This window comes from Dasypus novemcinctus, chromosome 1 (assembly GCF_030445035.2).
Source record: "Dasypus novemcinctus isolate mDasNov1 chromosome 1, mDasNov1.1.hap2, whole genome shotgun sequence".
Classification (NCBI taxonomy): domain Eukaryota; kingdom Metazoa; phylum Chordata; class Mammalia; order Cingulata; family Dasypodidae; genus Dasypus; species Dasypus novemcinctus.
In genome coordinates, this window is record NC_080673.1 from 67,613,905 (window position 1) to 67,630,974 (window position 17,070).

A 17,070-nucleotide genomic window follows, 5' to 3' on the forward strand; every position below is an offset into this window, starting at 1 on the left:
AGCCTATAGAGAACCTAGCCTAGGTTTGATTCTTGGGGTCTCTTCAAAGAAAACTAGACCTCTCCTTCTTATATATCCCTCTTAAATCTTTAAACTCTACAGAATTCCAATGAAGAAAACAGGTTTTGTAAATCAGAGCTATGCTGTTCAATGTCTCCAAATTAGAAGGATTCATGAAATTGTCAGATTTCAGGAAAACTCATGTCAAAGAAACATCACTATCACGACAGGGTTAAAGTAACAAACAAAGGATAAGCTAAGACATATAAGAAGACTGATACATATTTTTTAAATATCATGACATTTGGTGTCATTAATCGGAGATAATGACAGCAAAACAAAGTACAAATTCCATTTTGCCCGAACTTTGAAACTCATCCTTAATTAGGTTCTTCACCAAAGTTGCAGTTATCATGATTTAAATTGCCCTTGTCCCTTCCACTTTAACCATATCACCTACCACCAACTTCGGTAAACTCGTAGTCTAGGATGTTTAAACATATATTAAATCCAACTTTTTCTCTTGGTCTCTGCTCATTCTTTCTCTTTTTTCTACAAAGTTCTAGAGGAATATGTAATTCTGGAAAGGCACTTGAGCCTATGAAATTTGTCAAATTGGTTAAAAAGTCATTTGGCAGATTTGTATTATATCTTATGTGGCAGTATGAAGCTCTTATGGACCCCAGAAAATCCTGTTATTAAAGTTAATCCATTCCTTTGCACGTCAGCTTATTGCAGGTAGAAATTTTTTTTTAAAGATTTATTTATTTCTCTCCCCTTACCTGCCTCCCCCGCCCCCGAGTTGTCTGCTCTCCGTGTCCATTCGCCGTTGAGTTCTTCTGTGACCGCTTCTATCCTATCAGCTGCACCTGGAATCTGTGTTTCTTTTTTGTTGCATCATCTTGTGTCAGCTCTTCGTGTGTGTGACACCATTCTTGGGCAGGCTGCACTTCCTTTCACGCTGGGCGGCTCTCCTTACGGGGCACACTCCTTGCACGTGGGGCTCCCCTATATGGGGGCACCCCTGCATGGCACGGCACTCCTTGTGCACATCAGCACTGCGCATGGGCCAGCTCCACACGGGTCAAGGAGGCCCGGGGTTTGAACTGTGGACCTCCCATGTGGTAGGCGGACGCCCTATCCATTGGGCCAAGTCTACTTCCTGAAATTTTTGATTAAATTTTTTCTGTTACAGCTTTTGATTAGATGGTAACTCAGTGTGAATTTTAATTCTCTTACCAGAATCCTTTAAAAATGGAGGAATAAAAAGCCACAGACAAGTGCCCTGTCAGTTAGAGGCAGAGTGGGCATCACTATCTCAATCCTCACAATTGGGGAATGAACAATGTACTAGAGTAGACTTACTGTTATTCTACTATAGACTTACTGTTAATCTGGCAATAGAAGAACTTTTATCATTGATATGGAGGCAGTGGCCATCGGAGGTTCTGAGGGGAGGGAGAGGGAAAAATAGGTGTAACATGGGGGCATTTTTGGGACATTGGAATTGTGCTGAATGATGTTGCAGTGACAGATACAGGCCATTATATACCTCGTCATAACTTTATCCACATTAGTGGCAATGCTCCAAGATGTGTTCATCAATTGTAACAAATGCACCACACTAATGAAGGAAGTTAATGTGGGAAAGTAAGGGAAAGGTAGGGAGTGGGGCATATGGGAATCCCTTTATTTTTTATGTAACATTTTTGTAATCTGAATATCTTTTAAAAAATTTTTTTAAAGTTTATTACAATAAATAAGTAAAGCTGCTTCTGAGTAACTTTTTAAAAAAGTCACAGACATGGACAAAAAAGCCTCAGAGATAGAAGCCTCCAGAAGGTGAAATCAATAAACCCACAAGAGAGAAAAGCCACAGACAGAGCAGACAATAGCTGAAGGCAATGAGGCGGGAGAAGAGCATAGAGAGGAGCAGATGCCACCAAGTGCTGATCACCCACAGTTGCAGCTCGGAGAGAAATGATCTCCTGATGATGCTGTAGCCAAAGCTTAAGAATTAGCAAATAATCATGATTACTAAAAGATTATATAGGCACTTTTTAAATTAGCCAAAAGGGTTAATAAACTTTGTTAATAAAAGGTGGCTGGACTGACCACCTTTTGCATGTGGCCATTTCCGACTAAAAACCTGCCATTATAGTGATTATTCCAGGTAGATCTTACTCTTGTGTATGGCCACTTGTACCTGCTATTATAATTATTACTCCAGACAATGTTACCTTCGTATATCAATGTTTCTATTGAAATGTGACCACTCCATCTTCCTCTGATATCCACATGAAAAACTTTGTAGCTGACCTTTGTTTTTGGTATCCCCTTCTCATGGATACATTGATCTCTGATGAACATACTATATGTTCATCGGAGTCATACTCTGTGACTCACACACTTCTCCCCCACCCCCATTGGTACCTGCCCCCATCCTGGCTCAGCCCCTTAATGTTTATTAATGAAAGAGCCTGTGTACACTCCACCCCAATTACCCATTAGCATCCTGATGTTATAAAATACTAGAATTTCTGCACATCAGGGAGGCAGTTTTGGGCCATGATGCTTACCGCGCTCCACTGCTTGCATAACCAAATAAAGTCTTTTCTCTTTGAAACCTTGGTGTTTTGGAATTGGCTTTAAAGACGCATTTGGAGAAAAGAACCTACTTGTGCTCAGTTTCAGTACCTTGATATTAAAGCCTCAGTACTGTGAGCTTTTAACCTAATAAACCCCCATTGTAAAGCCAACCCATTTCTGGTATATTGCTTTGGCAGCATTTAGCAAACTAAAACACCTAAGATGTTCTGTCACCCCTTCCATCTTGGTTTATGTACAATTACAGGGGAATCATCAAAAGATGCCCAACCAAAAGGAGGTACGACCATGAAGGCACATCATTAAAAGCCAAGGGGTATGCACAGTGAGATTTTAGAGACATTAAAAGACCTCTCAGTCCAGAGAGCCTTTCTTTGTTTCCTACCACATGCTGTTTCCACCATCATGTTTGAAAATGTCATATCCCCTTTGGGTTAAAGCAGGGTTAGAAAATATGTGGCACCCATGCCAACACCCCCAGGGCAGACAGCACTACTTTACTATAATTTTATGTTTTGCTAAACTCAGATGTGCCCCTACAGTAATTCTCAACACACTCCAGAGAGCCACTATCAGCTGTTGGTGTTAGCTCTCTAGAAGAAACCCACTTGTTATTCTGAGGTTAAGGCTTTGAAGTCTTAGAAACTAAATGAAATGTCAGACACAATGCCATTCTCAACAATAAAGACTCTAAAGCTCAAATGTGTATATTAATACACTGTAAGATTGACAAAGCAGTGAAATACGAAATACGTTGGTAGATAAGAAAGGAAGCATGAATTCAGGGAAAGGAGCGATTTGCTGGAAAATATTCTATGAAAAGGGAAGAATTAGGTTGCAACACTAATAGAATAATCACTCTGTATGCTGTCTGGTACAGATGAAGTTTTCATAAGGAGTAATTTGATAGATTTAAAATACTAGACTATCATCTACTTGTTATTCTGTTTTAGCTAATCAGAAACTAGAATATGAGATGTTTTTATAAATACTTTAAATATAGCAAGAAAGGAGAAATCAAGAAATAATTTTACTTTCAAAGATAACTTTACCCACGCACACCTTTCCTGTGACGCTTGCCCTGTTCTACAAAGAGAAAGTGAAGAAGACCGGGAGAAAGGGCAAGTTCTAAAGGCAGAGAAGAGGGACAGAAAAAGCAAAGTGAACATAAAATCAAAGAATCTTAGTGTAATAATTACAGCAGTAAAAGCTTTTGTTATCAGGTGGCTGGTGGAAATGGAATCTTCAAATGTTTGAAGTTGGAAATCTGCAATTTGGAGGATTGTTTCTGCATTCAGGATAAGGAGAAGGCCCTGGATTTTGTTCTTAGGTCAATTTCTCCATCGTGTTCAGGAAGTATCACTTAGGTAAAGTTTTTAGTTGATACAAACCTGTGACCATTAATCTCAACTCCTTAAGGGAAGAAATAGGAATGCAGATGATTCCCACTGACATGTTAAGTTTTTGCTTAGTAATTTAAATCGTTATACTATCAGTGGAACTAAGCTTTACAAGGATGGAAAATATTTCCCTGTATAATCTGAATTTCAAATGCCCTATGCCTAAAAATTATTTTGTTCTAGGGAGACATGTGGTGGACCTTGTCCAAGCATTTGTTCACATGGAGATCAGGAGACCAGATTTTGGCAAGAAGTATGCTCAGGCTAAACTTTTCTTTAGTTTATGCCTCAGGAAATACTAATTCAAGGAACTGGTCTAAGTGTGCAGCCATGCTATGGGAGCTCCATACACGGTTGGCAACTGTAGTTTGTAGGGCCCAGTGCAAAATTAAAATGCAGAGTCCTTGTTCAAAAAGAAGGAAAAAATTCCATGAAAGGTATTAAAATATAAAGCTTTTTCCTTTTTCCGTGGTCTCAAACTCTCACGGTGTTTTAAATTTGCCATTGTGCCTGAGACTCAGCCCTACCAAAAGCAGGGAAATTGAGGCAGGCGTCTGTGCCAGGAAGTGGGTATGAGGCAAGGTTTCCTCCTCTCTCTGGGGCAGAGGGCAAGATAAAGACCTCAGTGGCAGATCCATTTGCAGAAATCTGTGCCCAGCAGAATAGATGGGTCACTCTGACAAGAGTTGCCGTTAGCACAAGTAAAATGAAGAGTCTGAGCAGAAAAAAAACTGAGGGATTTGCTCTGGAGCCCAAGAGGAAATCCCCTGAGACATTCCAGGAAAAGCAGAGGAAAGACTTAAAAGGGACTAAATTTCAGCACACTGGTCAATGATAATTTAGTTACACAAGTAATTTTATTTTGAAGTGACTCACTGCTGAGACCAAAATGTATGGGTTGCACATTCCAGAAAATATGAATTAGTATTTTCATTCCTTTTCTAAAACACAAAGAAAAGGTCTACAGCTATTTACCACTTTAAAAAGCAAACAAAAAACCCTAACTACCGAAAAAACTTGAATTTATTAAACCAATAAATTAGAAGATAGTTATTGGACTAAAACAGGATTTGTCAATTTTCAAATGATTTCCTTTAAGTATATACTCTCTAAGGGCTTTATTGTCTCTTTACAAATCATTAAACATTTGTTAATGTGGTCAAGATTGGGTAGAAGGAGAAAGAGAAGAAAAAGAGAAAATATTCTAGGGACCTTTGCAAAATTATGCTTGTTTCTTAACAAAGCTATTAAGTATTCTTTTATATGGGTTTTCTAAAAGTTTTGTTTTGAAAAAAATGTGAAACTTACGTATATAGTACAATGAACCCTTCATCTAGGTTCACCAATGGTTAAAAATTTGCCACATTTTCTCTCTCAATATATATTCTTATAATTTTATTATTATTTTTATACACTTTATTTATCTCCTGCCTCCCCCAGGTAGTTCTTTAGTCTGTCTGCTCATTGTTTGTTTGCCTTCTCCAGGAGGCACCAGAAACCAAACAAAGGACCTCCTGCATGAGAGGCGATTGCCCAACAGGTTGAGTCACACCCGCTCCCCTTGGGCTGGCATGTCTGCTGGCTTGTGGTATCTGGGTGGGGTGGAGTCTAGCTTGTTGTTGCAGTGGAAAACAGCATCTACTTTTCCTCTTTTTGTAGGCAGCACCAGGACTGACCTGGGATCTCCCACATGGTAGATAGGGGTCCAAGGGGTTGAGCCATGTCCACTTCCCTTATTATTATTTTTGATGAAGTATTATCTAGAGAGTAAATTGCAGACATCATGCAATTTAGCATGTATCTCACAAAAACAATGACATTGTATTACATGACCCCAATAAATTCAGGAAATTTAATATTGATGCAGTTCTTTACAGTGCATATACAAATTTCTTCTGTTGTCATGTTCCTTAGTCTCCTTTGCTCTGGAGCAGTTCTTTGGTCTTTCTTTCATGACATGAACAATTACAGTATGTCCTTCAATTGGAGCTGGTCCGATTGTTTTTCATGATTGGTTTCAGAAATACATTTTGACAGGAACACAACGTAGGTGATGTGACATTTTTGGTGAATCATATCGGAGGCAAGTGACCCTGGTTTGTCCTTTCTTCTGTGTCTGTCTCAATTAAGGTAGTGACCACCGGGTTTCTCCACTATAAAGTTTCCATTTTTTTCCTTTGTTACTGTAAATGACTATGTAAACATCCTGTCACACTTGAACGCAATGGTTTTAGCATCCATTGATGATTCTTTCTTGAATCAACTCCTTTGATGGTTCTGAAATGGTAATTTTCTAACTCCACCATTTTTTTTACTAAATGTTGTTTGTGAAATGTAAGATTTTTATAGCAGATATATCAGAAATAAATTGGCACTTTCAGAATTAAATTTGTATTATGATTATTAATGTGAAAAAAAGTGTATGACATTTTTGACCCACACAAGACATGGGAAAGGCCATTAAAGAGGTAAGGAAAAATGATCAATTATTTCAATCTTCTTTCTTTTGGATGAAAACAGTCATATAAGATAATACTAGCATTTAATATAAGCAGCCTAACTCCATAATAAGGATTTAGAGAGCAAAGGAAACATTTTTTTTTTTTTTTAATGAGCACTCACTCCCTAGAAGCTTGCCCCTGTGCCAGATGCCCCTTTAAGCACTTTAAACTCATAATACTTCTTTTTTTTTTTTTTTTTTTTTTAAGATTTATTTTTTTATTTATTTAATTCCTCTCCCCTCCCCCGGTTGTCTGTTTTCTGTGTCTTTTTGCTGCGTCTTGTTTCTTGTTTCTTTGTCCACTTCTGTTGTCGTCAGCGGCACAGGAAGTGTGGGCGGCGCCATTCCTGGGCAGGCTGCTCCCTCCTTCGCACTGGGCGGCTCTCCTTATGGGTGCACTCCTTGCGCGTGGGGCTCCCCTACGCGGGGGACACCCTGCGTGGCGCGGCACTCCTTGCGCCCATCAGCACTGCGCATGGGCCAGCTCCACACGGGTCAAGGAGGCCCGGGGCTTGAACCGCGGGCCTCCCATGTGGTAGATGGACGCCCTAACCACTGGGCCAAAGTCCGTTTCCCCAAAGGAAACATTTTAAAGAAGTCTGATTATAAGCAACCAAGCTGAGAATAAGCATTGATTGGTAAAAATTAGGGATTGGTGAGAAAGGTAGCAGATTTGTCCTGGGAACTTATTCTTCAAAGCTTATTTTTAAGTATTATTTTAAAATGGGGTTTAGTAATTCTAATTGCATTTGATCGTTTTAATAAACTACATTTTAGTTAATTTTTTTCTTTAAAAATTTTGAGTGTGCTAATATTTTTCTCTCACTTTTTTATATCTTGATCTTGACTAGAATATGGCCGGCAGAGCCAAGGAATCATTACTCAGTTAGTTGCAGGATACAGTAATTGCACATAATATACTGGAAAGAAACATCTTCAGGTGCTGAACTGCAAAAATAAACACACTAAGAGAGAAAAACCTTAAATCAGTGGTTCTAAACCCTGATAGCACACCAGAAACACCAGGGATCTTTAAAAACACTCATGCCCAGACCTTGCCTCAGAGCACTTATGGCAGGGTCCCAGGGAGTCTGACCCCAGCGTGGGGAGTGGGTAAAAGCTCCCCAGGTGATTCTAATGTGCAGCCAGAGTGGCGAAACACTGCCCTAAATCCATCACCTATTGAGAGACAATTAGACCTAAGGGTGGTTAAAGGGCATACGTACTTCTCCATTTCTTTTTCCATCCCAGGCTAACAGCTCTTTCTTTTTTCCCAAAGCTCCTTGGGATTGGCCAGAGGGCCTCCTTCCTGCAGCCGTCACCACCTGTCCTATCTTTTATTTCTCCTTTAGGGTAGGACATAAATAAATATTTTCATTTCCCTTGATCCTCTCCTGCAGCAAATGAAATAATAAAACATAATTGTGGAAACTGTAAATATTGTAAAGGTTTTAGTTGAAAGTCTTCCAATATCTATCATTGATTGAAATATAAACAAAATTAAGCTTACTATTTTCTCTTCCCAACCTCTCTGTTCTTTGATGATATTATAGAACTATCCTCTACACTCTCGTTCTGGTATTTTTACAGTGCTTGAGTTCATAGGATTCTCCATTCCTGTGTAAGAATCCCCGAACTCTCCATCTCATACCCTTCTTAGAGATGCCAATGATTTTACTAAAGCAAATATATCAATACATACACATTAGTTATATATAACAAAACATTCAACTGCTATACCACGAATTACTTGCAATTGGGGGGACTGGGCCTGTGCAATCTCAAATTTCCCTCTTTTGCACAGGAAAAATCACTTTATAGTTATCCACTGCTGCATATTAAAATTCATAACAGATATGAAGATAAAATACATGTAAAATTAAAATCTAAGCCAATGATATACAAGTTTTTTTGATTTACTAAACTCATTTTCTAACATGCCCAACAGCAGTCAAATTAACATTGGATGAGAGTGAAAACAGAGGGAAATATAAATATTAACAAGCCATGATAACTCCTGATTGGTAGTTAGAGAAGTTTCTTGAAATGGCTTAAAATCCTAATATGAATATTTTAACACCATAAAATGCATTTTTGAGGTAAGCCAGTATTATAAACTCTTGTCCAAATGTAAAACATATTCCTGAACACCTGATTTCAGCAAACTTATGTTCATCTAAGTAAAAATGCTGGGAAAGTAGAGCTCTTTCAAGTCCAAAACAAATACAGGTAGAATTTTAATAAGGGTTCTATTTACTCAACAATTTCCATCTTTGAGTAGATTGAAGCATTTTGCTATTCTGATCACAAGCAGTCCTGGATGAGGCTGGTTTTCTACAGTCTCTATCCTGGATAAATCGACTACTAGTCCAATTATCTGATAAGATGCTGTTAATGTTGTTTGTGTGAAAAGAGAGAGAAGAGATGAACTATCATAGAACTTTGAAATTTTTCATCCGACATTTAAAGAGCTGTTTTCCTTTAACATGTTCACTTCTTTGCACCTCAAAAATCTACATAGCCATAGTAAGAAAACCACATCTAAGCTCTCAATGTTTTACTCACTCTTTTAAAATGAGATGATGACTTCTAGCTCAATATTTACTATAGTATAATATACCGTCTCAACACACCACCATGCTGGTTGTAACGGCATTTAGTCTATGAAATTAACTATTAGAAATTTAGAAGCTGAAACTTGTAAAAAAAAAAAAAAAGATCTGATAAATATTCAGGAGAAGGTAAGGTTTGCCCCCTAGCACACCCAATGTAGAGCTGAATTATTTTGAAGAGATTACTAAATAAATAAAGTACCTTATAAAACAGGAATTCAAAACAGAAAAGACATAGGAGAAAATTATGCAGAATCTAAGAAATATAGTCTTTGGATAGGAAACACTTGATTGCCTACACTTGGTTTCTTCCTGAATTATGCTTGACTGAAATTCAGCTACACTTAGGGGATGGTGTTGGAAAGTTTCTTCCCTCATTGGTCTCCAGGGTCTTTTGTGTCAGTCTAAAAGATGCTTCTCTAATGCTCATTTATTTTCCTTTGAAGGTCCATAATTGCAACAAAATGCCGATGTGTTTTATTGCTTCACTGCAGTAGAGCCATGTGGCTCAGACAGGTGCCTTGGTGATCTTTCCTCAGCTCTTCAGCAATGCAGTGATCCCCTAATCTAGAACAATCCTGACTTCTTAGCCGTTATGGGTGTCTTTGAACATAAAATGTGTAGCAGCTTTTGATAACAGATAGGCTTCCAAGGGACAAAGCTACAGTCACAATAACTGGGTCCAGTTGTACTAGAAAACACCAAATATACTGGCCTTCCTACTAAAAAAGCCCACATTTTATTTGTCATTTAGTCAAAACCCAGCTCATGAACTCTGAGTCAGTGTCCAAAAGGTAGCAAAACCTTGATGGTCTTCTTTAGGAATGATGAGAGTAGAAAAAATTATTTTATTTCAAAATAGCATAGAAAATCCCATTACTTATTACCCAGTTTCAACAATTATCAACATTTTGCCAATCTTGAGAAAAATAATTTTAATGCTAAGGAGAGCTACAATGATATAGTTGATACGAAAAATCATAGAGTAGAAAACTAAAAGAAATCACTACAAAGTTCTTTTCATTTGGCCCAGCATTCAGTTTTGGTCAAATCTGTAAAAGCAAATGCTAAATGGTAAAGACAACTCTCAGCTGAAAACAACAACATAAACATTGCCTTTACTGTGGGTTTTATGAAACCTTAACTGGAAGAGTGAGGTGTACTTCTTCCAAGGCTGCTGAATGGTGTCATTTCAAAAGAGTGTGGTGGACGTGAGGTATAGGAAAAGGGAGCTCTGTCCTTCCAGAGGCATCCAGTGATGGAAGGAGCCAGGATGGGACCTGGGAAGATTTAGGTTCTAATCCCAGCTCACCCCATAACTGCCTTGGTGTTTTTGGGTAAGAAACTGTTAACAGAATGAAGCACTATATAAAATGTAAGTTAAATTAAAAAAAAAAAGTAGAAGCAAGTTATGCAGAGTCTAAGAGCATATTAAACTAGAGCAGATTAAGGTTTAAAATGGCTGTGGTAGTTAAAAAATTTGAAAAAATAAAAAAGTCTAATCAATCTCTAGAGTAGAACCAGTTAAATAATCATGATAAAACAGTCAATCAAAACCAAAACAGGGGCATCAAACAGATAAAAATTAGCCAGTTTCTATAATAAATCAATGCATGAAAAAAAAACGGTAAGAGGAAATTTTATTTATACAATTAAAGAGGGGAGCAGATACAGCTCAAGTGGTTGAGTGCCTGCTTCCCACGTACGTGGTTCAGGGTTCAAGGGTTTAACGCCCCGGACCTCCTAAGGGAAAAAAAAAAGACTTAACTATAACAAACAAATTAGTTGTGTGGACCTAAATTTGGATCCCAATAGTAAATAAGCCAATTATAAATGATATCTTTGTGACAGTTGGAAAAATTTGAAGTTGATTTGGGCATTAGATGTTATTAAGGAATTAGTGGTATTTTTAAGAGTGATTTTTACATGGTGGTTATGTTGTGTTTTTTTTTTAAGGTGTTGTCAGTTAAATAAGCTTACTAAAGTATTTGCAAGTGAAATGATATAATATCTAAGACTTTCCTTAAAAATCTCCGAAAGGAAGGAAGAAGGTGAAAAGGGAGGGAGGGAGGGAGGAGAAAAGGAAGACGAAAAGTATGTGGGGAGGGAATAGATAAAACAAAATTGATAAAAATTTAACTTTTGTTGAAATTGGGTGATGGATACCTGGTGATTCATTATGCGTTTCTTTCTCCTTTTGTGTATGTTTGAAAATTTCCGTAACCAAACACATTTCTAAAATGGCTGCTTTGATGCATTGTGGGACATATGATATTGTTATCAGTCCACCTGCTTTTTGGGATTTATAGGCTGAGAATCTTTTGTTCTATTTTAAAGCCAACAACGTAGTGGCACTTAAGGATGTGTGCTCCCATGATTTAGGTGAGGCTTATTCCAGTGTTATTTTCATGCCATAATTCACTCTTGTTGACGTACTGTTTATTTCCTGCTTTTTACTATTTCTTTAACACAGCATTTTCTAGCTCTTGAATTCTGTCTTTTTTGCAATACTATTCACAAGTGAAACCCTGCATGAGTCCCCCAAATGGGCCACCTGGAAAACAAATGATGCAGAAGGAGTATCCATCCCTCCAGAATGTCCATGAAAGTATTTCATTCTGAGAACATATTCAAGCGTTTACAGGAGGAAGCATTGTGAAAATTTTAAGCCTTGCTAGTTAAGGTGGGCAAAACCCTGTCAATTCAGTTCCAAGTCCTGGGCAAACCTTATTTATGGAGCTCTCCCTAACAACATACTTACCTGGAGAATTTAACTTCATTCATTAACAAATTTTAGTTTTATCAAGGGCCTTTGTCCATACAAGCAAAAACTACTAAATAGTAGTTGGCAAGACCGTTACTTCCTTGTACCCAAGCCAGATATCTTTCACAATCCAAAGTCTGACAAAGTCCGCTACAAAGGTTTCTTTTTTTTTTTATGCTGTTTTTTTAAATTTAATTTTTATTTTTGCTTTATTTTTAAAGAAGTTTTAGATTACAGAAAAGTTACATTAAAAATGAAAAGGATTCCCATATACCCCACCCCAATTCCCCTCTCACATTTTCCCCTATTAATAACATCTTTCATTAGTACATTTGTTAAAACTGATGAGCAAATATTGAAGCATTGCTACCAACCACGGTCTATAGTTTACATTATGATTTACACTTTGCACTGTATAATTTTATAGGTTTTGACAAATTATATAATGGCTGTATCTGTCATTGCAATATCCTGTAAAACAATTCCAATGCCCTAAAAATGCCCTTTGTTCCACCTCATCTTTCCTCCTCTTCTCCTCAGAACCTCAGGTAACCACTATCTTTATATCAATGTTACAGATTCTTTGGTTACCACAATAATAATAGCTCTACTTTGGTCCATGATTTCATTCCCCTCTTATGTTTGTTCATTCCTCAATCCTGAGGGTTTGGGCATAGTGATGCCCACTCTGCTTCCAATCGAGAGGGGACTTAGATCTTATGGGGTAGATGGAAGGAAATGTTTTGCTTGCAGTTGTAGACACTCTTCGTTTTTTGGGGATGGGCATCATCTATCATTGTCATTTTGGGCTGGGCTGGTACGAAGAACTGGAGAGGTGTTGGTTTCAACTCTGCTAAGATTCAGAGCTCAACTGGCTTATCTTCATAGATTTTTTTAATAGGAAGGAGGTAGAGGTCAAATAATTTGAGATATGAACTTGATTTAAAAAGTATTAGGTTTTATACACTAATTTTCTCTTAAAATACATTCATAGCAGAATTCTAAACATTCTGTAGCAACTATTAAATTATGAATGATAAAAAATGTGGTTACCCTTCCTCAAAATTGGAAGAAAAGCAGTAATTCTTTCTGGGTCTTTAAATAATTACAATCTTCTTTAATGCTCATGCCCTTTTGAATAGAGGGCAGAAATGGGAAAATTGAAGTAAGGCATAGAGAGGCCAAGAATACATTCTAGAATGGAAACACTGAACAATTAGCATTCAATAAAATATATCCCTTAAAATAGCTGGTATTTATTTTTCAATATTCTTTTCGTTATTATTTTTTATTTTCAATATTCTTTTCCCCCAATATTATTTTAATAGAAGTGTAACATAGGTGCTGAATATGCACGTATCATAAGCAAACATATCAATAAATTTTTGCAAAGTGATCACAACTGTGTACCCTCTACACAGATTAAAAAACAAAACCCATGGGGAATGGGTATAGCTCAGGGGTTTGAGCTCCTCCTTCCTATACATGAGGACCCGTGTTCAATCCCCAGTACCTCCTAAAAACAAACAAACAAAAATTCAGAAACCAGCAAATTGCCACCTACCTGACTCCCATTGTTAAGCCCTATTCTGTGCTAAATCACCACATTTTATTTTTACCTGTTTCAAGATTTTATGTGCATGGAATCATACAGTCTGATTCTAGTTGCTTCTAGTTTCTTTCATTCAACATTGCTGTAAAATACATCCATGTCATTGCAGTTGTGGTTATTGCTGTTATATTCAGGGCTGAACAGTATTTCATTGTATGACTATAGCATAGTTTACCCATTCTCCTGTGGATAGGCATCTGGAATGTTTCCAGTTAGGAGAATTACAAATAGACCTGTTATGGAATTCTTATACTATCTTTTGGTGCACATATGAATGCATTTCTGTTGAGTATAATGAGATGGCACATACTTTAATAAAATCTGAAATTTACAGTCAGGGCCTTTAGAGCAGAGACCATCTCTTCTTCATCTTTGTGGCCCCAGGATCAACCAGTGCCTGTTACTTAAAAAATACTCAATAAATCTTTGCTAAATGAATGAATAAATGATATTGGTGGTTGATTATATTCCCTTCCAGACTTAATGCCACATCACCCAAATTAGTGGTTGTTATTGAAGTCTTTCTGGTTATCCAAATATGTCAGTTTTCCTTTCAGTTAGGTTTTATTGCAGAGGTTTTCTGTATTATGTGTCTATGTGTTGTAACTGAAATGATTGATGGCTTGCAGGCCTTTCACACAGCAACATGCATATTAAGACTGCCCTCCACCTACTGCTGTTTACAGCCTGCCTTTTTGCTTTGTGAACGGTCTGACACTTTTGCTCAAAAAGTCATTTATCATTTATGGTACATTCTACATCTATCTTCCTGCTACTCTTTTTCCAGTATACTGTAACTAGATTTTCTTACTTGAATTTATCTCTGGTTATAAGACTAGCTCTCACAAGTTGGTTATATAAACTTTTAAGAAATGAACTTTAAACTAAAATTTTTGACTTTTATCTTTTTTGCAATGTAGGCGTGGGACAAAAAAGAGCACTTTTGAGGCTATATTTACATGAGATGGGAAATGCTAAGGCATATGCTGCAGGTGCTATATGTCGTCAAAAGAAATGTCTAGCAATATTAGTATCTTACTTTATTTTGCTCTCTCTAGTTCAGAAAATGTTACCTTTTTCATTGTAGGTGGCATTCATTAATATAATGAGAAGATGGTGGAACCAGACAAAAAAAACCACAAGCTCTTCATGAAGCTGCAAACACTGACAAGCTGCCTCCCCAGGTACACTTCCAGGGTGTTGCAGTGCTTGGGCTGATGTGACTTCTTAAATTAGCAATCATCTACAGCAGGAGGCCCAACATAGTTGGTAGCTCAAAAGAATTTGCCCTAAAAACTTTGAAAATTGAAAATTTTACACATTTTTCTGAAAAGAGTGCCTTCTTGAAGAGGCTAGTATAGAGAGATCAACCCCAAATCCTCTGAAGGGAGTAGATATCTAAAAGGCACAATCAGTGTTGATGGCTTGTCCAATTAACTTAGAAATATTCTTGACATTTTTCCTCTGGGAACACAGACTGTGGGTGATTTTTCTTTTCCTTTTTCTTTTTTTTTTTTTCATGTTACAGTTGTTTGGGGATGTGGGATTTTCTTCTTCTTTGTTGTTTTCAAGCCTTTAAGCAATGGGTGGGAAGTGGCCTTGAACCTAAGCTCTGGAGTTTTATACCTACTTATTACATTCAGATAGCTACTTTCTGGGTCATTGAACTTACAGTTTCTTTCTCTTTCCCCCTGTTAAAGGCATTTTGATATCTCCCAATCATTTAAAAACTGCCGTTCCCGAAGCCTTCCCCCAGTTGCCTTTTGGATGGCTGATTACAATCAGAAAGGGAAAAAAGTAAAATAAACTTTAAAATAAAACCTACAAAGAAAAGGGGGAAAATCCAAACCACTTAAATCAGTGCCATAAAACTATTTCAGAAAACCAGCTTTCTATATTTTAATGCTTTCCATGTCTGAGGCATTTCTCCAGACTTTGGTGCTATAATTGTAACACCATCTTGACACTTCTACTTTTAAGCCATAAAGTTTTTGCCTTTTCCTTTTTCAAAGACAAAAAATTGGAGCCAAGTGACCAGTATGCACGCTCCTGCCTCCTCCAGGGATTGATTGGCCAGGGAGGCGGCTGCGGAAGGTACCAGTGAACAAGCAGGTCTAGGCCCTCTGCTGCTTGGTGGGGGATGGGGTAGGGAAGGGTTCAGGGCACTGAGGGAAATGTCAGAATGGCTCTGACAGGGCATCAGGGGACACTGCCTGCAGGGCAGAAACCATCAGGGAAGATTCCTTTGTCAGATTCAGAAAACCAGGCCCCCTGCAGGTTGATGCCCCTTCCAAGCACACCTGTTAGAAATGGACCCCCTTTCCCTGATGGCTGCAATTGGCCCTCAGGCTTGATATTAGTCCCTGCTCAAGCCCTGGGCCACGTGTCCTATGCAGGATGCAACCTGCACAATCATAGACCGGGTTCAGTCCCATGGCAGCCTGGCAATTTGCCATTCCTTTGGCTGTCCCACCCCAAAAGGGACAAATATCTGAGTCATCCAGAAATGATCTTTCAGCCCTGCTGGGTCAGGAATTTTGGGATATAAGTAGCTCCCTGAGCAAGCAATTTAGGATTGTTGGAGAAGAGTATTGGGAGTACTTTCAAAAATTAGTCAGAAAAAGGAGCTATTGTAGGCAGAATGGAGGGCATTACTTATAATAGATAGAAGGGATTAAACTTCTATTTACTGAGTTCCTCTCATATGACAGGGCTGTTAGATGCCTTTGTTCTTTTAAGTATTGCCTCTTACACATCAGGAAAATCTATATATTAGATATTGTCTTTATTCTCTCAATGTAAGAAGAATCTAAGGCTAAAAGAGTATGTGTGCAGGGTCACCCATCTAGTAAGTGGCAGAGCCAGCTCCCACATAGTACAACTCTCAACGACCAGCTCTTTCAGTTCTCTCACATTGACCCTCCCCAAGCCACAGATGTGACATAGGAGACCAGGGTCAGCATGGTGTAGCAGAGACTACTGGTTGCTTTGCAATGTCCATTCTTGTTGCTTCTTAAGAGCAGAACTCTGATTTCAGCTGTACACCTGGGCACTCAGCTAATAGACCATATTTCCAAGCCTCCCTTGCACATAGGTCACATGGCTGCATTCTGGCCAATGAGATGGAAGTGGACGTGTTATGCAGAACTTTCTTTGTCTTTTTTCTCCGTAGTGCTATTGGAAGATGGATGTAATCTTGAACCATAATGATACCTTGGGAATAGAAATCAAATACCGCAGAACAAAAGATAGAAGCAGGGGAGCAGATGTAGCTCAAGTGTTTGAGTGCCTGCTTCCTATGTATGAGGTCCTGGCATCCCGGTAGGTATTAAAAAACAAACAAACAAAAAAAACCCACAAAAACCAAAAAGGATCAAAGCACCTTGGAACCCTGACAAAGACTATCCACCTCTAGACTTTCTCTTTTTTATGAAAGAGAAATAAGCTATCTAGTTTAAATCACTTTTTGGGCTATTTCTTTCTTGCCCATGAACCTAAACCTAACATATATATATATATATATGTGTGTGTGTGTGTGTGTGTGTGATCTGCCACCTTATGGACCCACAACAACT

The 17,070-nt window shown here is 38.0% G+C and overlaps 1 long non-coding RNA gene across 1 annotated transcript in view; it reads left to right on the plus strand.

Moving 5' to 3' along the window:
• Positions 1-17,070, plus strand: part of LOC131277243 (uncharacterized) — a 70,632-nt gene that overhangs the window by 51,634 nt on the left and 1,928 nt on the right. Inside the window, exons 3-4 of the long non-coding RNA XR_009184429.2 lie at positions 14,583-14,679; positions 16,668-16,816. This is a non-coding gene — a long non-coding RNA (uncharacterized lncRNA). The remainder of the gene's footprint in view (positions 1-14,582; positions 14,680-16,667; positions 16,817-17,070) is intronic.